At 38.1% G+C, this 24024-nt stretch overlaps 1 protein-coding gene across 5 annotated transcripts in view; it reads left to right on the forward strand.

Moving 5' to 3' along the window:
- The first annotated feature begins 9166 nt into the window (after positions 1-9166).
- The window catches only part of LOC146304543 (poly(rC)-binding protein 3-like), a 33909-nt gene continuing 19051 nt past the window's right edge, over positions 9167-24024 (forward strand). For 2 of the 5 annotated variants that reach the window (XM_084713423.1, XM_084713424.1), the window contains exon 1: positions 11339-11536. The gene's annotated coding sequence lies outside the window, so the exon portion shown is untranslated. Of the gene's footprint in view, positions 9305-11338; positions 11537-24024 lie in introns of those variants that run through there. The other 3 variants (XM_084713421.1, XM_084713422.1, XM_084713420.1) reach the window with 3 other exon arrangements.

The following is a 24024-nucleotide window of genomic DNA, read 5'->3' on the forward strand; positions in this document are numbered from 1 at the left end:
CACTAAAATCCCATCTGAAGCTGAACATATGAGCTTCAGTGAACACATTTAACCTCACCTTAACCCGGTGCTCTCCACCCTAAATTCACAGTTGAACCCACAGCTTCTTTGTGTTTGTGAGCACAATCAGTCCTCGCAAGTGTAGAATAAGCACGCAGGCCCTTTGCAAACACTATAGAGATGCTCAAACACTCACACAGTCTCATGCAAACAGCCACACTTCCACTATATTCAGGGCATCAAGGCTTCAGTCCTCCTGACACCCAGGGGAACTTGTGTCCTTTGTCAAAGCAACTGGTTCTGCCACACTGGCAGCTTCAGCTAGGAGGCAGTGTGTGTGTGTGTATCTGTGCGTGTGTGTGAGTGTGTGTGGATGAAAGAGAGAGAAATCACTGTATATATGTGTTCTGTGTGATCATTAAACACAGTCGGGGGCCTTTTAAAACTTCCATCTACATAAAATCAAAAGTACCAACAGTCACCCTCAGACCGTGTGATTGGCAGGTGGTCCTTAGCAACAGTGCAGCTCTGATTGCTTAGCAACAAGGACAGAGACGAGATGTATCAGCACTTAATCTGGAAAAAAAGAACTGCAGCCAAAAAAAAAAAAAGAGAGAGAGAGACTGCTTTATGAAAAGCCCCGGCAGGGGAGCCATGAAGTGGTGCAAAATCTGAGACCACTCCAGCTTCTTATTATCTTAGATGGACTTTATTTTTTATTTTTATCAGACTGTCATCGATTATTTCCTTCAGTTTTCAAGACATCCTTGTTTTAGGTTGTGGGAGTAATTCGCACACTCAGTCTTTTTGCTTGTTTCCTTTTTTTTTGTTACACTTGTGCAATTAAAACAGGACAAATCATCACAAACTAGAGGAGTTCACTCAGTAGAGATTTTAATAAAGTTTATTTGTACAGTGTGATTATACTGTAACCAAGTGTCCTGTATAAACTTCATAAGGACACAAAAAACAGAACAGGAGTTCAAATTTCTGCATTTAAATGATTTATTATTTATTTGGAACATTTTATTTGTTATCTGTTTACAAAATTTTGTTATTTATTTAGAACATTTTTTATTTATTTCGAACAGTTTATTTATTTTGGACATTTTGTTATTTATTTGGAGCTTTTTTAAATATTATATATTATATTTATTCAGAACATTTTCTTATTTGCTGTTTAATTTGAACAATTTGTTACTTATTTAGAACATTTTATTTGTTTTGAACATCACAATTACAACAATATTACGATGCAGAAATATCCATTTTTTGGAGAAACTCACAAAAACTTGTTTTCAGAATAATTTACACTTGATCTTAATGTCTATTTAAAAAGATGAATTAAAATCAGGTCAGAATTATGTAAGTTACTGTTGACTTTATAATGAAGTCTGCATCACTCAGTGCACACTGTATTTGTTCACGAGCTGATCTTAGCCTCACCAACATGGCGACCCGACAGACTCGGTGGGCTTAAACTGCTGCTTCGATCTGTAAGTTTGTGTTACTGTGTGACTTCTGTGTTGTATTGTGTGAACTTCACAGTTCAAGGCAGAGGCAGACCACCATCTGTGACATAATATGACATAATATGGAGTTTGGTTGGTTTGGAGAGAGAAATATATGGCCTGTATGATGGCGTTTTCTTGATGTCAACCGCCAACTACTGTAGGTAATACACCTACTGTGGATAAGTACCTGATATAACCCTTCATCAAACAATCCAAACTATTCCTTTGAAGAGTAATCTAAAAAAATATTATCAATTTCAGCCCTGTATTCTCCACAATTGTATGGATGTATTATTTGGACTAAAATTGGCTGAATGTTCATCAAATAATTAATAACTTTTCTGGACATTTTTCCTTTTCGAGTTCCCATAAAAGTGCAACTAGAATCATTTTTTTAATCATTTAATTATTCATGTCAGGCAAACTGTACGTCCGCTGTGTGAATGTACAATACATCTGCAGCTTCTGAAATATTTAATAAATGCAGTCTGGCTGTTTCAGTCGACTCTACTTCTACTCGCGGCCCCTGAGGTCGTCTCGAGTGTTTGTGTTACGGGCCCTCTAACTTTGCTAGCGTCAAAAACTGTCCTTCTGAGGTTCAGTGATGTTCCTCCATGTGTGTGCGAGTGTGTCTCGTTTCCAGCCTCTGGCATGGTCAGGTCCAATTTCTATCACCGCGGCTCTTTGGACGGGCTAAGAAAATGGTTTGCTCTGCCTCTGCAATGCACCAGTCGTCCTCTCCACTTATGAGCCCATGCATCCATCTGTTCATCGATTTATCCATCGTCAGACCTCTATGTTGTAAATCATCTCCATCCCAGATGTGTATTCTTGCACTGGCTGCCCTGCAGTTACCGTACCCATAATCCCCTGGCTCGTATCACTATAGTTCAGCACATGGTTGCCCTGCTCATCATCCTCATCTGATTTCACAGCTGTATGTGCCCGGCATCTTAACATGTCAGATCTCATCGCATGGCATGAGGCTAAATCCTATCGGGATTGTTCCAGGGGAGCCCACGTGTCGATGCATTGTGTTGATGAAAATAGATTTCCCTCGTACAGTATTTGTTATGACTCAATACCAATGTTCTGTCCTGTATTACCACCAAGGTATAATCCTCGGATTGAAGAGGACACACTGAGAAGCAGTAAACACCTCTGTGTGTGTCTGAGCACGGACTAAACACACTGGAAATGTAAGCAACAAAATCTACTGTGTTACTGAAGCTGTTCAAGAAAGATTCAGCTTGATTTGTTGACAAGAAATCAACTAAATCGTCTAAATTTTAAGGGATAGTTCGTATTATTTGAGGTGGATTAACTACAGTAGATCACAGTCGACACAGTTCGGAGAAGCAGCAGCAGTGTCGGGACAGGAAGCTAAGGAATGTACTTCTGTGGACAGAGTCAGCTGCCAAATGTAATTTAGAATTAAAACAAATCAATATCAGACTATATTATATTTAGAATGTAAAATATGACTCTCTCTCAGCCAACCAACCAAACTCCATAGGCAAAATCAGTAATTTTATCTTACAGGACGCAGGAGTTGCTGGTCAATCGCTGTCTCGATCTGTTAGTTTGTTTGAATTATTTTGTGTATTCAGTGTTTTAGAAGGAAAGTTCAGACAGACAGACAGAGGGCGAGGGACAGAGACTGCGAATTAGAGGACCGATCAAACAAAGCAGTGAATCAGGTTATTTTCTGATTGTTTCACAGCGATTATGATCTAAAGCACAAATAAACACGCACACAGCTCTGAACAACACTGAATACAGACAAAGTGGTCCTCAGTCTGTTCCTCCTGCACCTGCACACTATGCTGGCTGAAGGCTACACAGCACTGACAAACAGGACAAAGCCCAGAAAAAAAAGAGGAAAATAAGAAAATTCAGGCAGCGTCTCTCCAGATACAGACACCAACACAGCTTTGGTTTGGTGCAGCAAGTTCTGAGAAAAATATCTGTCTCTTTAGCATCGAGATGCTCAAATTTGTTAAGCTTTTACTTTACTTGAGTTCATTTCATGCCTTTCATGCACCTGTATGAACTCGGTCACAGATCCTCTTTAGAAAGGTGAGATCGATGGTACCAGTAACGAGCCTACGCACAACTCAGTTTTTAACAAAGCAGGCTGAGCCACTACAACAGGAGAGGGTTTGTTTTTGGTTGTGTGTGGAGCCTGATGTTGGATATTTTATCTGTAAAGGCAGGACATTTAGATGATGAGAAAAGATTAGGATTGTCAAAAAGGAAATAAGGATTTAGTGAGCCGTCATATGTTGAAAATAAAACATGAGGATTATCTTATGTTGTGTGGGATCATATCTGAAGCATAAATTTGAAGACTTCCCTTCAAAATGTTGAGGTGCTTTTCTTACAACCCTAATTCTCATAAACTTGGGACCTTGTGTAAAATGTAAATAAAAACAGAATGAAATGATTTACAAATCATTTTCTATTATTATTTTATTTACATTTTACACAACATTCAAGCCTTTTTGGAAGTGAAGTTGTATTTCATGACAGCTAACTGAATCAGTGGTTGACCAAATCCCTGCAGGACGCCCAGAGATCGAAAGAGAGACAGTGATCTGCAGCCTGACACTCAAGAAAATGATTTCCAGAGGTGCAAAAGGTAAACCTCATCTCTCAACTTTCAAAATGTTTTCCTCCAACTTTTATTAGACTTATTCTCTGTTCTTTTTCAAAATCTCTGCAGAAAAAGCAAGGTTAATATTTCATTTATCCCCCTTCAGAAGACAGCTTGTAGGATTATTTTTTGGAAGTGCAGCGTCCCTCCATGACTCAGTGCCGTCTGCTCATCAATGTGTAATATGTTCTCCCTCGTGTGTGTGCTGTTTTCTTTAGTGGCCTTGGAAAAACTTCACAAGTAAATATTCTTGTGCCTTGCATCGTGCATCTGCATGGTACAGTATCTTGTTTTTATTTTTTTGCACAGTAACAAAGCAAGAACACAGTGTTTGAGCCCAAAGGAATCAGACACAGTCAAAGTTCCTCACCAAACAGAAGTCTATTCATCATCGGTTTTTGCCGGGAGGCGTTGTGCACCCATTACTGGCTGCATTGACCACATCAGCGGACAGGGTCAGGCGATATTTTCCATTAGGAACATGGAGTCGCTTTGTGTGGGGCGGCTTTAGAGTTCTGGGCAAAGGCTTTTAGAGCATGCCGAACACTTACGGGAGGTTTATTGTTCCCACAACACAAGAGTGCTTCGGTTATGGCTATCGGGGATAAACTAGCAACATAAAAGAACATGGTTCGACTTTATCAGACAGAAAAGGGTTCAAAAGGGCTTCTACTTTTCATGTGAGATTACATTTATTTATGTTTAAGTGCAGCTTCCTTTCTGTGTGTTTATAACCCTCATACTCCATAACAGTAAGGATATCTGAATCCTCTTTCATGCAGAGAAATATGGGACCAAAAAATTTGAGTTCATGGGTTTTTCAAAGACCAGAAATATAGGGACAATAACTTCGTGGAGTGTGTGCCTTTAAATGATTATAATGTTTCTGTCCTCCCCAAGTTACAAGATTGTGACCAAGCGTTTAATCAATAAATTGAGAAAATAATAGATACGATAATCATTAGTTGCAGCCCTGAAAACACTATTTTAGACTAAACAATTTGACCATTATACATGAATAAAAAGATTATACAGTATTCCATTTTTGCCATATTCTCCCTGTAAATCGTACACACTGGACCTTTAAGCTTATTAGGACATTCTCCTTTGAACCTTCAAGGTTTCTACACAGCTTCAATCTGCTCAGTCTTCCTTCAAGGGGGGAGGGCCAATGGGTAAATAAAAAGAGGATCAACATAGAACAACAGCTTTCCAAATAAATATGAGAATGTTACAGATTTAAGCAGCCAGGCTGCAGGAACAAATTCACTGAAGATGTAACTTTCTGACATTTCCAACAGACGACAAACTTGTAGCTGTCTTATCTTATCTGTAACCTGTTTTATTTCTCTGCCTGTTCTGTCTAATCATTTATTGCATCACTTATCTGTCGAATACAGAAATACAGAGGCGAGCGTTGTGTATAAAGCACTGCAGGTTTGAATCTCAGATAAAACAGAACAGAACAGAAAAGAAAATGAACAAAATCAACTGCCTTTCTTCTGGGAAACTGCAAGAAAAATATATTGAAGCTCCTAAAATCTTTACAGGGTAAAAGATGGAACTAGTAAGGAATAAAATGAAAAAAAATAAGTATGCCAGGGTACATATTTTTCATTCAGACTGCCCACGTCAAATGGTTAATGTTACTGCTAATTTTTTACAGACATTTCAGTTGTGAAACAGCAGAGTGGGTAAAATACTTCAGTGATTTGTTTGTATTAGATTTCCAAAGAGGACGGCTCCAAAGTACTAATTATCACTTCCTGTGCTCCAAGTAAAGTGTATTTAAACCACCCTTAATCTTAGTTACAGCTGCAAAAGGCTTTACAACAGCTGCATTATTGAAACAATACATTCCAACTAACACCAGACAACAGTCACATCTTCAATGGGGGAAAGAAAAACTGCAACCTAAATCTAATGAGGAAAAAATATACCTTCTAAATCACACTGAGGAGGTACAATTCTGGAAGGCAAAAAACTTCCTCCAACCAAAATAAAACTGAGCTGACCCAATCTTTAGCCGTGCCTGTTTAGCCTGTGTAGGAATCAATCATACAGCCGTATCCTGCTGCATCTGTTTCAAAATATACCAACACTCCTCACTGGTACCAAAACCAGAAACCATATCACCTCTGAACTGACTTCTCGAAAAGTTTTTGTACGCGCTACATGGACTGGAAACACAGTTCAACGTGGCTGTTAAGAAAAGACAGACAACAGATCTCAACTTCAAACCAAAATACACCGCGTACCAGTGCTGTCATCTTGTGCTGGTGATGTCATTTGGAGTCTGAAACCTGCTTTTATATAATCTAATAACTAATTTAAACCAAACTGATCAGATAAATGAACACTTGAACAAACATCAGTGTGATAAGAAAGACATGAAACGACAGAAACCATCTATGGGACAAATAAACTTGACGTGTATTTTGATGTTTTAGTTTTGCCTAGTTCACATCTGCTCACATGAAGGGGGCGGTGCTTATGACCTATACTGCAGCCAGCCCTATCACTTTTCTTTAACCTCTTAATTGCCAACATGAAGACATGTCTGACCACTGGCTGGTTTTTATTGTTTGTATTTTATTTTTTGCTTGTGGAATGCTGTTTGTGTGATCACTTTATCAAGCTATTATATGTTTTTATCAATTTATTTACATGCTCTTATCTCTGTTTTCATTGGATCATTCCTGTGTTTATATTTGATTGCCCCTGTGTTTTTGTTCAATTGTATTCATCAATCAAATAATCTCTTAATTCAATCTCTCTGTAAAGCACTTTGGTCGATGTTTATCGTTTTTCAGTGTGCTCTATAAATACACTGACTTGACTTAACCTGGATTATCAGACGTGCTATATGGGATAAGACAGATGTCTCAAAGATTACAGCTAGTACAAAGAAGCAACATAATACATATGTTTGGGAAAAACAGTTTGGATTACAAATTATAAAAAAATATTCACCAAATGATCAATATAGAAATGACACCACATATGTACACATCGGGACTACACCCAGTTTACATTATAAATGCTGAGGTCACATTTTGAATCTTCTGACATATTTTCTCATGAACAGGACCAAATCATACTTAACTATAGTTATATGTGAGGATTCATATTTTCAAAATCTATTAGAGATGATGATGAAATAAAAATCAGGATACTGCAGATACATCAATGACTAAAAGCATAATGAAAAGGATCTGAAACCCAGCCAAAGATATACAGATGAATTGTTTTTTGGACTGATAGCCACTATGTTGACTGGCTATATTCCGGTTCTCTGACAGTCAGTGGTTACATGCTGCTGGTTACTCATGGAAAATCAACATTGATTGCAAAGTCTGGTAGAAATAGCTCAAGCCAATATGAACTTAGCAACACCCATAAGTAATGTTGGATAAGGGAGTAGCAGTGATCACTTAGTTAATCAGAAAACTGCGTATCATTAGCACAGAAATAAAGTTAAGTGCCAAAGCACTTACAGAAAAGCAAGAGGCCCAGTACAGTGCCTTGTGGTGCACCAGATGCTAAAGTTGCATATTGAATCTTTTGCATTTCCTCATAAACAGGACCAAACCATTCTTGACTATAGGTATATGTGAGGATCCATATTTTCAAAACCTATCAGAGATGATGACAAAATAGTAATCAGGGTACCACTGATATGTTAATGCCTTACGCAGAATGAAAAGCATCTGGAATCCAGCCACAGCTATTTGTATGAATTGTTTTTGGACTGATACCCACTATGTTGGCTGGCTACGGTCCAGTTCTGTGGTTACACGCTGCTGGTTACTCATGGAAAATCAACATCGATTGCAGAGGACTCAAAGCCAATATGACCAGTCACTCTAACACATAAACAATCCCATCACTTAACAATGACTTCCCAGTTCTAAGGTACAGCATTTCTCTGACCTTTTCCATTATTTTCTAGTTGAAATCTTACTTTTCTGCTTTTCCATTTCAGTTAAATATAAATGTATAGCCTCTTTCACACAAGGTCCCAAGTAAATTACTGGCATAACCTCAAGAGCATTTCTTCCTTGTGCCTTTTCACACATACCACAGCAATTCTGGAGGTGGCAAAAGTACACTCATCCTGTACTCACCTGGAGGTACAGATACAAATACTTAAGTATAAAAGTAAAAAGTATCTAAGTAGCAAAGCTAACTGAACCTCATCTTTTCCAGTTGAGTCACCCTCTCTGCCTGTGTCGTCTTGTTACGTCTTGTTATGTAATTTTTGTCTTGTTACGTCTTTTATGTTGTTTTCGTTTTCTATTAACATAAAGTAATGAGCATGTTCTGAAAATGTAAGGAGTAACAATATAAAGAGGTGCTCTAATGACCTAAAGACTGGTTTAGTGATGGAGTTTTTTTTTAACAAAACTTTCTAAATGTTTCCACCCAGTTTAACAATGAAAGCAGGGAGATTGTCCTCAGTGTCTCTTGAGTGACGTGATGGACTTGAGAGTGAGATTTCAATCCCTGCTCCCATTCACATATGACCCCATCCAGGAAATGTTCCTGAAGATTTCAGAAGCAGACTGCCTGTGTGAAAGGGGCTTATGAAACAACTTATTACTGCAAAATGACCCATTGGTCAAATATTCTGATATTACTTGATTTCCCAAAAGATTTCCCCAGATTACAGACTTTCACTCCACGTAATAAACCTCTAAAAATGTATTAAAAGTCCAGAAATTTTCAGACACTTTTTCACACTACATGACATGGCCATGAATGGGGTCAACTCAGCCCCTTTTTGTCACCACTCTCCTGTGTCCATCAACAATCAGTCGGATTGACTATCACTGTGATCTCTCTCACTCTCTCCTTCACGCCCTTCTGCCTCCATTAGGACCCGGACACCCTGATTGGACTCATGGATGGCTATGAGCTCTGGTAGGGGTGGGTGGGGTGGGGGGGTCTGTGTATGGTGGATCAGCGTGGGTTCATCACCTTGCTGGAGGCCATGGGCGGGGGGTTAGTCAACTTTATAGGTCCCTGGGAGCTGCCCTGGTCCCTTAGTGTGCCCATACTCTGCCACCTTGGTCCTAAACTCCCAGGCTACACCTCCTTTCTCCTGATAAGGAGCTTCCCCACATCTTAACCGGTAAGCAGATTGACCTTTGACCTAAAGAAGTGCTTTGTTAAAACTGCCTGAATGAGAATACTCGACCATTCTATTAAACAAGATTTATTTTTCCTTTTCAATATTTTTATTGTTTCAGTACAAAATTTATTTTTAAAGGTTTTAGTCTGATGTAGACTGGGTTGCGCCAACAGAAAATCAATTCTAATCAGTTTAGCAAAGCGAAGTTTAAAATGAGTTAATGTGGTTAACAGTTTAGCTAATCCAAGTTTATTGATGTAAGGTGAAATCAATCAAAAGTAAAGTATAAAAAATATTTAATTGTTTTGCTAGGTGGTTAAAGTTAAGGTCTTATTGTTTGTTGGCTAGCTATAAACTTAAAACATTGTATTCTTTCCTAGATAGCAAAAAGACAAAATGTCACATTATTTGCTAGCTAGATAAAAAGTTAAGTTAAGTTAAGTTAAGGTTAGCTGCCTAGTTAGCATCATAAAACTCTACCAGGCTGAGTTTGTGCCTAAACTTTCTTTGAGGAACTTGATTGTTTTGCTCAATCTCTCTAAAAAGGCAGCTATTGTATTTATTTTTTTAAAAGTCAAATTTTAAATTGGAATATTTATTGGTTTGGGGCCATGATTTAACCATGGTAAAAGCAGAATGAAAAGGAGCCACGATTTAATCAGGTTTAAAAATTCCTTATGCCATAGAGATCTTCAGCTCACAAATACTGTTGGTTTATCTAGTAGATAATCATTTATGACCTCAGTTTTTTATTTAGATGGCTTATTATGGCCCTCTAAGCCATTAATACTGCTCCATCAAACAACTTTTGACAGATTATGTCATTTCTCAACGGACTGAGTGCATTTGGCAGTAACAAGGATTAGACCTTACTCAATTATACAAGAATGTTACATAAACTAGTTTTTTTTTTTCCCAGTGCTGCCACCAGTCTTGGTTTTTAGGTTTTGAAGGTGATCCAACAGTGTCGTTGGAATATAAAGCAGATTTCCTCTGACGTGACGCTCTATTTTACCCCACACACTCTTCCTTTTATGATTCAATGTGGAGCAAATTTAATGCTCTATTTGTAGTTTATCCCATGGGCCATTTTACAGTCGGGTGGGTAGGTTTGTGCTGTAAAGGTAGAAAAATTAAAAGCACATGCATGTTTGGAGCCTTTGATACAGGACTAAGACTGGATTTTGCGTTGAGAGCGTCTGTGCTAAATGAATTGACAATAAGGAGAAACACATTCTCCGTTGTCTGCGTTGCCCCTAATCCCAACAGCACAACCCCAATGCACTGTTTGCTTTCCCTTGTCCGCTCCCTTAAAACGTTCTGCTGCTGCCGTCCAACCCTAATAATGTCAGATTAAGCTCCGCACACAACTGTCCATCTGACATGAGGGCTGGATTTGTGCTGGATTGGAAAATCTGGGATGGGATGCCTCCAAAGCTCTGTAATTCTGCACATACACACTCACGGACAGACACACACTCACACACACAACTCAGAAGCAGATTAAAAAAGCGGTGGGGCTGCAGAGGATTGCATGTCATGGTGGTGTTTTTGCGGGTGCATGTCTAAGAGTTTGACCTCTGCTTCTTGGAGGCGTTTGGGTGCATAAAGCTCCAAAAAAAAAAGTTCCTCAACTGTCCCGAGAGTGTTTTAAATCTAAGAAAAGCATAATTTGAGGAAGAATCTGGGTTATTTTTGTGTCGATTGTGATCAAGAATGACAAGGACAATAGACTCGGTGGGTTTCAGGGGTGCTCGACCCTCCCCTGGGATAGCTGAGCGCCCCGGAGGCTACAACTCTGATTCAGACCACCTCATCTACAGACATGCCCCCACGATGCCCGCGTGCCTCACTGGGCATGCCCCCCTTTTGTTGCTCAGGAAGGCTGGGGGGCTGACGGGGTGGGCGGTGGGTGATGGTCACCCAGATTACGCCTCATCATACGGCCTATTTACACTTGACACCAAACGGTACAGCAAACAGAGTACGACAAATACTGCACCCACTGAGGATGCCAGTCGGCTTCGTTTCATCATATAATTTCGAGAACCGTCACGTGTTCCTCCGCTCGCTCATGTGACCCTGCGGTACGGACCAATCGGACGGCACGGTTTGTCCTGGGCAGAGCAAAAGAAGGGAAGAGGGGGGGAAAAAAATCATTTTCCCTTTGCGATTTTTAATCTTGCAACGCCGAAAGTAGTCGTCATCTACGGTGTCCTGCACTACGTAAAGGTAAACGCTCTTTTTGTGGCTCTTATTTTTGGTAAATCTTAAATCAAGGTGCTTCAGATTTTTTTTCTTTTAATGGTATTACTCAAATGCATAATTTATTTTTTTATTTTTTAAGAAATGAACACATTCTTGACTTCCAAAGGCATCAAACTGTTGAAAACTTCCATGAAATACGAGTCCAAGTAGAGTTGGGTGATGCCATCAATAATTAATTAACTTGATAACTTGCACACAGTCAAGACTGATCATTATCCTGATAATGAGCTGTGACACAGGACGGCTTATTGACTCGTTATCTAATTTGCTTTTTGAAGTCGATAGCATTTTCAGAAGTTTGAATACAGTGGCTGCATGCAGTGGAAATATTTTTGCTTTTCCCCAGAGATTAGTCAATTTTCTGGTCAGTCGGTTTTGCTTTCAGGGGTCTCTTGATTATCACTGTTTGGGTGTTCATTGTCTTTGATTCAAGCATGAGCGGTTTTATTGTTGAAGACTGAATGATAACTGGAGGAACTGCTATTTATCTTGAAGCTGGACTGACCTTTTTAACTGCAGGATTGATAAGATGAGCGGAATTGATACATCAAGATCGTTATTCCAATTATCGTCATGCTGATATTAGCGCTGCTGATGGCCTTATTCTCGGCTAGTCATAGAGCAAAAATGTCATTCATCATTAGCTCAAAAGCTAAGCGAGTTGCCGATGAATAACTCCTTTGTTTTGGGGTGAAAAAAGCTCATTGTTTGGCAGTGAAAGTCTAGGAGAAGGTGAGAATTCTAAAATAGTGCAATGACTGAAACGAGTTTGGAAGGAAATGACAAGAACAATTAGCGAAAAAAAGGGGGGAAACCAAAGAAAAAAGGAAAAGGGGGAACGTGCTTTCGAGCCGTTCTGCATGACTGCGCGGCGAAAAGCTCCACGTATGGAAGCCATGACTTTGTGACAAGCGGTGATCTCACATTACAAATTGTGGCAAATCTAAAATGGCCGACTTAACGCTCAGCTCTTAGCACCGCATTCACAGCACAACATGGTGTGCCTGCATCGTAAAGCTCGCTGGAACCCCCACCCCCGCCACACTCCTGGACTATTTTCAGGCCACACATAGTACTCATAGTGAGGCACTTTTAAAGCTACTTGGTGATAGTTGGTCCCCGTGTCTTCTCCGCTCGTTGCGTCCTCTGATTTGACTGGTTGTGGTGAGGATGTGGTGGCCGGAGTTTTGATTGTGATTTAGGCTGAGCTATCAGGATGCTGGGCTGCTGATGTGGGCTGACAGCTCTTGAGAGCACTGTCATAGTGGCGTATAGGAAGGCCGATGGGGTAGACGCCCCCCTCCTCCTCCTCCTCCTGCTCGCCACTCCGCCGCACCACACCGCACCACATACAACAAAAGCCTGCGCCAGACGAGACAAGAGCTGCTCATATACCAGTAAACTGAGGGCGAGATCCTCAGGACTCAGTGCAACTCCTCTCGATTTCTTCTACTTGATCTGCCTGCAGTGACTGTTTTTGACAGGAGCGACCATCGCCTGCAATTATTTATCTTCCTTTTTTCTCCCTCTTCATCCCTGTTGCTTTCCCTGTCACAAACTTTGACTCTTAGACTGGGTGGCACCAACAAAGACTCATTTAATCCAAGATTAAACTAGGTTTAAACTGAGTAAATTCTTGATTTTAAATTAATCAGAGCACAATTAGAAACTAAACTTGCTTTAGTAAATTCAAGTTTAGTGATGTAAACCAAAATTAAGTAGAATTTAATCAAAATGGAGCTTTTAAAATAAATCAATAAATAAATTTGAGCGCCATCTGGACCTATTAAGTGTAAAAAAGGAGGGCAAACTGCCAACTTTCAACAAAATATTGCATTGTTTGCTAGGCAAACAACAAACAAAAAACATAAATGTATTGTTTGCCAGCTACTTAAAAAGTTAACAAAATTTTAGATAGTTTGCTAGCTTACGAAAAAGCATTAGAGGACATACTGATAGTAGCTTGCTATAAAAATTAACTAAACATTTAAAAATTATATTATTGGCTTGCTAACTATAAAGTTAACTAAATGCTACACTCTTTGCTAGCTAGCTAAAAAGTTAACTAAACTTTGTGTTTACTATCTAGCTAAAAAAAGTGTAACTGTTATATTTTTTGCTAGCTAGCTAAAAAGTTAATAAAATGTTACATTGTTGGCTAGCTAGCCAAAGAGATAATAAAATGTTATATTGTTTTCGGTTACTTATCATTATATTGTTTGCTAGCTAGCTAAAAAGTTAACTAAGGTTTATATTTTTTTTCTAGCTAGCTAAAAAGTCAGTGAGTCTCCTCATCATGGCTCAGAGCATCTCTAATTTCTCCTCCTTCAAGAAAAACTTGTTGTTATCAAATGGACTGAAAGAAAGAAGAGACTATAAAACTTAACTGGGTTCAGTTTGTCCGTCAGCTTTCTTCGAGGAACTTGATTATTTTGCTCAATCTATCTCAAAGGCTAAAACCTCAAGCTTAAGGTTAAAGTTAATACTGGATCATAAATTAAATGGGAGTTTAATGTACAGAATTAAATTCAGTCTAGGTTTAAATCTAGTAATAACTAAGCTGTGGTTTTTAAAAGAGAGTTTTAATTCTATCTTTCTTAATTTCAAGCTAGTTTCAAAGTTTGGTGCAACAAAATTTAAAGTTAAACCGTGATTCAGTCTGGATTAAAAACGGATCCAGATTTGTGCAGCCCAGCCTGAGAGGTTTTTGCTCTCCAAACTGAATTTCACGAGCCGTCCGGAAAGTGAGAAGTCCCTCCATGCGGAACGGAGGTTCTTTGAACAGATCTGGTGAAAACATATGGATCATCGAGGTCACCCTATGTGCTCCCCCTCCGCTGCCCTACATGCACGCTAATTTTCCTTTTGTTCTCCTTTAATTGGAGCACAAACACGTACGTGGGGAGATCTCAGCCTGTCGTGGGTCGAACATATTGGCTACATTACAAATAAACCTTTTCTTATGGTTGAGTTGATTAGCTGCATACAGCTGACGTTTACTGTCTCGCTCTGTTTTCTTACTATTTTATCATTAAATTAATAACAGCAAGGGTTTAAAAATCATTCTGCAATATTTATATGACGATTTAGACACAATAACAAGGTAAAATATAGTTATTATGTGTAAGAATTGGACAGTGAGGGTAAAATATGGTGCTTAAATCAAATAGAGGCAAGCACATTTAAATACCACCAAACTGTTTTTTGATTGATTTTAAAGGAGCTTTTATTTGCTGAGAAACATTGATAAAGCTTTAAATAGCTGCCTAACAGTGTCTGAAATGGCAAATGTGTGGATTATTCACCTATTTTTACCTTTTCATCCTAATTAAAAGTAGGCTATTTAATAGCTGGACACAGTTTGACCTTGCTTTGTGCTGCTTTTAACCAAAACATGCCCTCTTCAACTTTCTGAGTCACCATCCCTCACTGAAAAACAGCCGTTTGCCAAACTGGACTTGAACTCTAGAAGAAAATACGCTCACACTGACAGTAAAATGTCACTAGAAGATATTTTAGGAGCTGGAAACTTTGCAACTCAACATACATTCTTATAAATGATGTAAAACATGCACAGAAAATTTTTTTTCTTTAAATTCGGTGTTTTTATGGTCTGCAGTTTGTGTTGTATGTCTATTTTTAAAAGACTGAGAGTGCGGCTGTTTAAAGTTGGCAGTTAAAGGTCAAATAACTCAGACTCGGACACCTCCTTTAATAGCATGTGAATAATGCAGATGAACTTACTTTGACTTTCAGCGAGATAGACTGAATCCCTGTTCAGACGTTTCTCCAAATGCAAAAGGATGATTTTGACCATAAAAAGCAAATTAAGTGAGTTTTCTCGACTTAGTATGATTCTGTTTAATATCATTAAATGCACAGAAAGAGACAAAGAGGCACAAAAAACCCAAAAAACCCAAAGTTTCCTCCATTTTTTCTGTTAAAAGAGGGTTTTGGGGGAGTTTTAAACTGTGATTTGTGATTCTGGGCAACATAAATCAAACCTGACTTGACGTGACTTGACATTTTCACAGTTAAAACACATCCATTTGTCCATAAAAGACTCTCACTTGAGATGTATCGTTCATTGTCACTGCAGATGATGAATTTTGCGTTGGGTGAAACCTCTCTGGCCTCTCAGCTCTGTTGGACAGTCAGTCCTGCAGGGTTTTATATCAAAACGTCATAATGACATTTCTGTAGATATGTGGATTAGGATGGAACAGATGACAGCAGCTCTGGCCTAGATTAGACCGCCGGCCGTCCATTTAATGATTTTCTTTACAGGGTTTCAGATGTGTCTCTGTTTCTCTCTCTGTCTCTCTGTTTGTCTGCTACTTTATTGACAGTGCGAGTCTGTGATTTTAAAACGAGTTACATGCTGCAACACAATCTATTAACCATTAATTTAAAACATGCACAGAAATTTGACTTTATTATGACTTTTTTATGGTTGTTTTTTGTGGTTTAAGTCAATAGTTTCTATCGTATAATCATAATCTGTTAGACGAGGATACAGGGTGTTGCTCCTGATTTTACTGCAGTGGATAAATGTGATATGGTGTGTGCAGTTTAGACTCATGAATTGTGAGTTGTATTTTCATGAACGTTTATGCTCAAATGATTTGTGTTTTTATCTTCTTGAGTTGTATTTTTTACGGTTATGTGTGCAGAGATGATGCACTAACGTATGCACTGCATGTTGTATTGTTAGGACATGTATTATGATAAAACCGAAGGCAAATTTCCATAATAAAGTATTTATATCATCTAAACTGACACCAGTGGGAATCTGATGCTCTGGCATAATCAGACATTCTTTGAGATGTAGCATCCACACCAACAAACAGTGAGGAACTGACCAAAACAAAAGGGCAAGTAACAAGTCAAAGGGCAACTGTATTGGAGAAATCACAAACTATTCCTTTAAATGGGAATTCAAATGGCCAGTCCTCGAAATGATGTTCTAAGAGTGAGAATATGGTTTATAAATATAGAAGCCTCATGTCTATACCATGGTTAAAACCTCGATCTGATGGTGCTACTGTGATTCAGTCCAATTAAAAAATACTCTGATTGAAAGAAAGGATCATCATCTGCATAAAGTATCACATATTTGCAGCCCAAAATACCAAAACTTTATGTCCATTTTGAGCAATAAACATAACTAAAATATCTGTAAATGTAAAATTGAATGAATTAATCTTCATTTTGTACATAAACATGAGGTGCTAGTTACTTTCCTGCACCTAAAATCCATAAATATGGCTTCAAACTGAATCTATTGTGCAGAAATTCTACATTATCACCTCTCAAAACCATAAGAAGTGAATAAAGTCTACAGGATTTTTCGGATCAAAGTAAGTTGGTGTATGGTCATTTTACAACACAATATGATTAATTCACAGTTTAAAATATGTGTCTAAAAATAAAACTCTGTCTTTTCACCCTCTTAAATATATAATATTGGTGCTTTTCTTCACCTTTTGTCATAAGAAATTGAATATCTTGGGATTTTAGACATTTCTGGGCTTTAGGAAATCATGATCAGTATCTTTTTTTCACTATTTTCAGACATTTTATAAATGAAACAATCGATAAATTCTACATTCTTACCTGTCAAAAGCAAAATGAATAACTATGGAAAAGACTGTCAAAGCTATAAGAGAAATAGTTCAACCTTCTCTCTTATTTTTGATATTCTGAATTGCTTTCTGCAGATTTTTTTCATCCTTCATGTCAAAAGAGGCAAAGCAAGTTGCAGTTTGCAGTACAAAAACTGTCTATAAATAACAACATTTTTGTCCCCACCCCCTTAAATATGCATTTTGATGGTTTTCTTCACCTTTTGTCACAATAAATTGAATATTTTGGGGTTTCAGACAAAAGAAAATGTGAAGATGCCTTTTTTGGGGTTCAGGAAATTGTGATCTGTAATGTTTTTTCCCATTTTGTGGACATTCTATAAGCAAAACAAGCAATAATTTCTACATTCTCAACTCTCAAAACCACAACAAATGACCAAGGAAAGTTGTCTTAAAAGGTATAAGAGAAATAGTTTTGAAACTTTAAAAAATGAAAAACTGTGCCTAAAACATTGCGCTCCAACCCTCTTAAATATGCACATTTGATGGTTTTCTTCACCTTTTGTCATGATAAAGTAAATATCTTTGGATTTTGGACAAAAAAACATGCACAGATGTCATTTTGGGCTTCAGGAAATTGTGATTCGTATCTTTTTTCACTATTCTTGGATACTTTATGAATGAAACAATCTCTGAACTCTGCATTCTCATCTATCAAAACCACAACAAATGACTAAGGACAGGTGTCTCAAGGCAATAAGAGAAATTATTCTTAAACTTCTTCTCTTATTCTTGATATTCTGAGATGCACGCTGCAGTTTTCCACCCTTCAAGTCAAGTTAAAGTTTAAAAAATGAAAAACTGTGCCTAAAACTTGTTTTCCCAGCCTGTTATTTAGTTTAATCTAGCTAATTTTGGTGGGTGTCTTCACCGTTTGTCACAAAAAAACTGAATATCTTTGGAGTTTTGGAAAAATGTGATCATTTAAAAATGTAATTTTGGGCATTTTCGCTATTTCCTGACAATTTTAAAATGAAACAATGAAAAACTTCACACAAGAAATGAGTGAGGAAAGCTCTAAGAGAAATACGTCCTGAACGTTTCCTCCTATGCACGCTGCAGTTTTTCCACACTTCATGTCAAAGGGGTCAAAGCGAGTTGATGGTCACTTAACTGTGCAGCGGCTCTCGGCCTGAAGTGCAGGGCGGAAGAGGAAGAGCAGCGTCCAGTTTGAGCCGTAATGAGATGTTTCCACGTCTGCAGCAATCTCTGTTTTCATTCTGTCAGAGTCAAGAGAAGAAAAAGGCAAATAGAAACATGTAATCCTCATTATTACACATTTTTAATACCTTTAAACGCTAGTATAGTCTTTTCTTGTGTTTATTAATGACCAATCGTCCTCTCCAGCTTAGAAAGGCACTTTCACAGGCCAAAAATCGCCCCTTAACTTTGCTTTTTCATCCATTTGCGAGTGTTTTTGCATCATTTACACCCCAGTGGCTCCACAGAACAGCAGCATCCCCTCATTGTTAAGGAGCACATAAAGAGATAAAAAAGAGGAACCGTAGATTCAAGTTCTTCAAGAGCAAATGCACAAGTCTTTTCTGTGGCGAGCGCCGAGCAGACGCAGGGAGAGATGGGAGGCGAGGGGGTGGAGGTGGAGGAGGGGGCGTGGGGTGGTGGTGGTGGGGGGTAGCCATTTTGTGCAGTGCGTTGTCCAGCCGAGCGTAAAGCGTGATTAATTCAATAGCCGCCATAGAGGAGGAGGCTAGCAGCGCTGCAACACCGAGCATGACCCACTTTCCCCGTCAGATGTCATGAAAAATTCCCTGCCATCCCCTCGCTGTGCTTCTCGTTTTCCCCCCTCCAACTTCCTGCCTGATTAACAAAGAGAAGGCGGAGGAAAATGACCAAATCCACGCGTGCAAAACATACATCATCTGCAGGAGAAGTGGTTTTGAAATCTGCTCAAAATCAGGAGCTTTTCAGGTGCAGTTTGGTAGCTTTTAAGTAAGAAGTAAGCAAGAAATTCAGACCTCAAAATAAAAAAACTGGCAATTTGCTGGGAGGTTTTAGCCCATTGGGGCAAATGATTCACGGGGCCTTGACCTAATTCTATTATGCTACAGGATGTATGAGCAAAATACAGTCGGGGAGGACGACTATTCAGCTCTTAACGCTGACCTCGTTCATCTCGTTCAGTTTTTGTTGACCCAAATCTACAGTTTCTAGTCTTAATCACAGGGAGGGTGATTTTTTTCTGTCTTTGTGCAACAGTGGAGGAAGAAAGGAGGCAAAATATGAGTGAGAAAGCATTTGCACATGTGATTTATTAAAAGAAGTTTCAACAAGAAATCTTTGAACGAAACTCTCATCTTTGAGCACAGATACTGTCCCGTTCGCTTCTCGCTGTCAATCTTAGAGGTTTTTTTTTTTTTTCCCCATCCCCTCCCCTCCGGCCCCTGGAGAGGACCTGCACCGCTGGCTTGGGTCTTAAACCCGGATTAAGGCTTTTTATGTAATCTGGTCTCCTCTGGGAGATTGGAGAGACAGCTGGCAACAGAATCCCTGTCCTTATCTCTCGAACCTCCCCTGGCCTCCGACCAACACATCCCTCAGCTCTTAGCTGTGCAGGCAGCGTAGATTATAGAGGAGGAACGATTTCTGGTCTGTCATACTCCTGCAAAAAAATATCTTATTTCTAACATAACTGTGGAGTTCAGGCTGCAACTAACGATTACTGTCATGATTGATTAATCAATTCAATCAGTCTAAAAAGCGTCACATAAAAAAAAGCTCTTCACTGTTTTGAGCCCAAAGTGATGTCTTCTTTTGTCCAACCAACAGTCCAAAACCTCAAAGACTCAAAGATTTTTTTTTTTTATCATAAATGACAGAGAAAGCAGCAAATCTTCACATTTAAGAAGCTGGAACCTGCATTTTTGCTTGAAAAATGCCTTAAGTGATTGACTGATTACAAAATAGTAGGCAATTAATTTTCTTTGCATATATAAATACAAAAACAACTCAGCAACTAGAGTCGTGTCGAGATGTCTTAATCTTGAAATTACAACTTTTGTTTTCTCGTAATAATGAGTTTGAGTCTCAATATATCAAGATAGCAAAGCTCGTTTTCTCATGATAATGGTTAAATTCATCTTGTCTCAAGATGTCAAAGATTATTTCCTTGAGGTGATAACAAAATATTTTAAGCTGTGTTGTGATCTTGAGACAGCAGTGCTTGGTTTCTTGGGATAATGCGTTAATTTATCTCATTAGTTTGAAATAACACTCATTTTCTCATGATAACAGGCTCATTTATCTTGTCTCAAGATAACATACGTAGCACAAACGTATAAAATCAAACTATAATACACTTTATTTACATGTAAAGTGAATTTAACCCAATTCAGTCAAAGCTGTGTATGTGTAAGTAAAAGCTTAAAAAAAAAAAGTATTTTCAAATTAAATGTTTTGCCATTTATTCTGTGTTGCTTTCATTGTATGCTCATCAATATACATGCATCGTCCCTAAACAGCTCAGTATGTTGTAATCACCAGGGTGTGTTTGTCGTTTGGAAAATTTATTTTTAGAGCTGAAACAGTGAGCTGATTAGCTGGTGATGATCTGCTGCTTTTCCCTGTTCTATATTAAATTAAGTATATTTGGGTTTAGGATCATTTGTCAGACACTGCAACTGAACATTTAAGTTTCCTGTATGGTTCATTAAACAAACACAAGAGAATAAAACACAACACAAGATAGAGAGAAATTTTTGCGAAGCAGTTGAAATCACACCGTCCTGAAAGTCTGCATGAAGTTAAAATTGATGTTTAAGAGTTTCTAATCACACATAATTGCACTATATGTCACCTATATGCCAGCATCTTTACCTACAATGTCAACAAAAATCATTTTGTAGATATTCTCATATATATTTAATAATGTTTAATATTTCAGAGTTTGTTTTTTCTTGAAAACCTTCTTAAAAAACGGTTACTGACTCATCCTGGGGGCATTACTAAGTTTGAACTGAATGAAATGCTTTCCTGATTGTGACACAACAAAGCATGGAAGAAGAATATGTGCTTTTACTGCAAAAAAAACACTGAACTTTATTCACTGACTTTGGTGAAACTGGATCGTATTTTAGAAAGAAAATATTTCCTGTTTTCCCCTCTGATGTCCTCCAGCTGTTAGCCACCTGATTTTTTGCAATTAGCACTTTGCTAGCCATTTTGTCAAAGTGGCCGTTTTCCTCTGATGTCACACTCAGGGAGGGAAGCTCAACATACTGTTATCAATTGAATTGAAAATTGAATTATGTAAAAAAGTAATGTTAGCTGGGAAGTGGCTGAATGCTAACATTAGCTGTTTCCTCACAGTAGCTAGTAGCTAAATATGTTGTTTTATCTTGAAAAAAGGCATGATGTCACTCCAGATTTTCACTATCCACTGTGTTTCCAGTTGTTGATCAATCAGGAAGTGGTGGAATGATTTGAAAATGATTATTATATGAGTATCATTTGGCATCAGATCAAAACGGCGTTGTTTTACAAGTGTTTCTGTACCATGTGATGTAGCAGCGGGGCTTTTGTCAGTTGTGTATGCACAGTTTCAGCAGCTTAAACATCATCAAACGTCCCCTCCCACACCGACACACTGCTGGACCACCAGTCTGCACAACATTTACACGTGTTCAGGGGAATCAAGCTGTTAATTTGGGCTCCCATTGTGCCGATGATGAAGACCGGAGCAGGGTGACACCAAGGTCAAACAGTTCAACAGACAATCCGTTAGTCTGATAACCTGCCGAAACACGTCCGTGCTTTGTTCCATCAGGCCAATTATTTCATCCATTCTGTTCATTTCAAACCATTTCTGTTCTGCAGAGACCCTAACTGCATATTCCATCTGCTAATTAGCCGTCACACGAGGGAGGATGGGAGGGAGAGTCCGTTTCCACATAGCAACAATGCCTCTGATTGGCAGACGGTGACTTTATCTGTCTGTGCAGTCAAGGTCAGCTGCTCCAGGAGCTTTTCTCTGCACACATCGTCTGTCAGCACAGGAAAAATGATTCTTTAACTCATATTTCAGGGTGTAGATGTTTCCCTCTGTATGTTTTATCATTTTTATCAGACTCAAACTGTAGCTGCAGCGTTAGACGTGAAGGTCTGTGGTGATTTTTGTGGCAAACGGTGAGAAATATCAGGAAAAATCTGCAATATTTGCATTATTCTTGTACTTATACGACTGCCTCCAGACAGATATGATTTATCTGTTCTATTCAGGCATAGATCCACCCCAGGTGGCACTCAAGCACCTGCCCTCTTTGCCAAACATTCTTTCTTACTTCTTTTTCTAATTCTTTTATTTTAATTTGTAAATTAGGCAAGAATCTTATAATGCAACTGCAATCATCCAGTGGCCAAAGTGACACCTTCACAATATTTTGCTCGACAAACCAAAAAATCACTAAAAAATACATTAAATTTATTAAAAGACGTGTGAAGCTGAGACTACGAAATGTTTTACATAAACATTAAAAATGATTTCTGTCAGTCTGTTAGTAGACAGATTAATCAACTAATCATTTCAGCTGAACTTGCATGAACTTTTGTGTAGTTAAATTTATTATAAAATTATAAACTTAATTATAAACTGCAAATGTTTTGTGTGAAAGAGTCTTAATTTCTACTGCAACTCATAAAACTGTCAGATAAATGCAGTATGAAGAATAAAGAGTAAGATAAAGTACCTCCAAATTGTACTTAAATACAACACTTGAGTAAAAATGTATTTTGTTAGTTATTTAGTTTAGTTTTTATAAATAATGAGAGGAGTGAACCCGCCTCCTGAAGTGTCTGCACACGTCCCTGATTCCATTCATTCATTCATTTATTGTTGAGTACATTAATTTTTCATTATTTAAGAAGTTAATTTTATCATTTGCAATCATTATTTCAACTAAAAACACAGACTTCCTGCAGTCTCACACTCTACCTGTGTTACCTCTCTAATCTAATTTTCTTGACAGGGAACAAAAAAAAAAATAAATCACAATTAATTCCTTTGAATATAAGATGTTCAGCTCAAATTTCTAACTACAGACAGGTTTAATTCATCTATTCCCATCAAGGTCAGTTTATCTTCTACAGTAAGAACCTGCAGTCTCTCACTCGAAATGTGTTTCACTTCAAATATAAGATGAAAATTATAAAATTCTTGTGGTTTTTGAGCTGTAGATGCTGTCATTTATGTTTTGAACCTTTTTTTATGTTATTTCATACTGTGCAATATCATGTTTTATAATTTTTATAACTCAAAATGTAGTAAATTCTGTAGCTCAGCATTACATTCTGTAAAAAAAGTGCCAAATGTCAAGAAAATCATCAATATTTTTTATCATTCTTGTACTGACATAGTTGCCTGCATCTCTATTTTATTGCAGAGAGTAAAAATAGATATTATCTCATATTAAATCTGTTCAATTCTCATTTTCAGACAACAATCTATTTTAAAAAATGCTGGTTTTATCTTCATTTGCAGCCATTAAAGCTTATTATCTGTAATCTCACAATTTATGAATTTTCAATACATTTATGAGTGATTTATTAAGAGAAAAGTTGTGCATCAGGTTAAAGCTTGTCCAGCTCAGGCTGCAGTGCATGTAGATCCACTGTCAGGGCTGCAGCGCCCTCTTGTGGTCGCTGCTGTAGCTGCAGCCTTGAGTCATTACATCACTTGTCAGGCAGAATTAGACGCGTTCCAGCTGAAATGGGCTCGATAAAAATAAATATGGCGCTCGACGTTCGATGGCTCATCTCGTGACTGAAGAGACATATGCTGACCTACATTTCAAT

The sequence above is a fragment of the Lutjanus erythropterus genome, chromosome 24 (genome assembly GCF_056507025.1).
Source record: "Lutjanus erythropterus isolate fLutEry1 chromosome 24, fLutEry1.hap2, whole genome shotgun sequence".
Lineage (NCBI taxonomy): Eukaryota > Metazoa > Chordata > Actinopteri > Lutjaniformes > Lutjanidae > Lutjanus > Lutjanus erythropterus.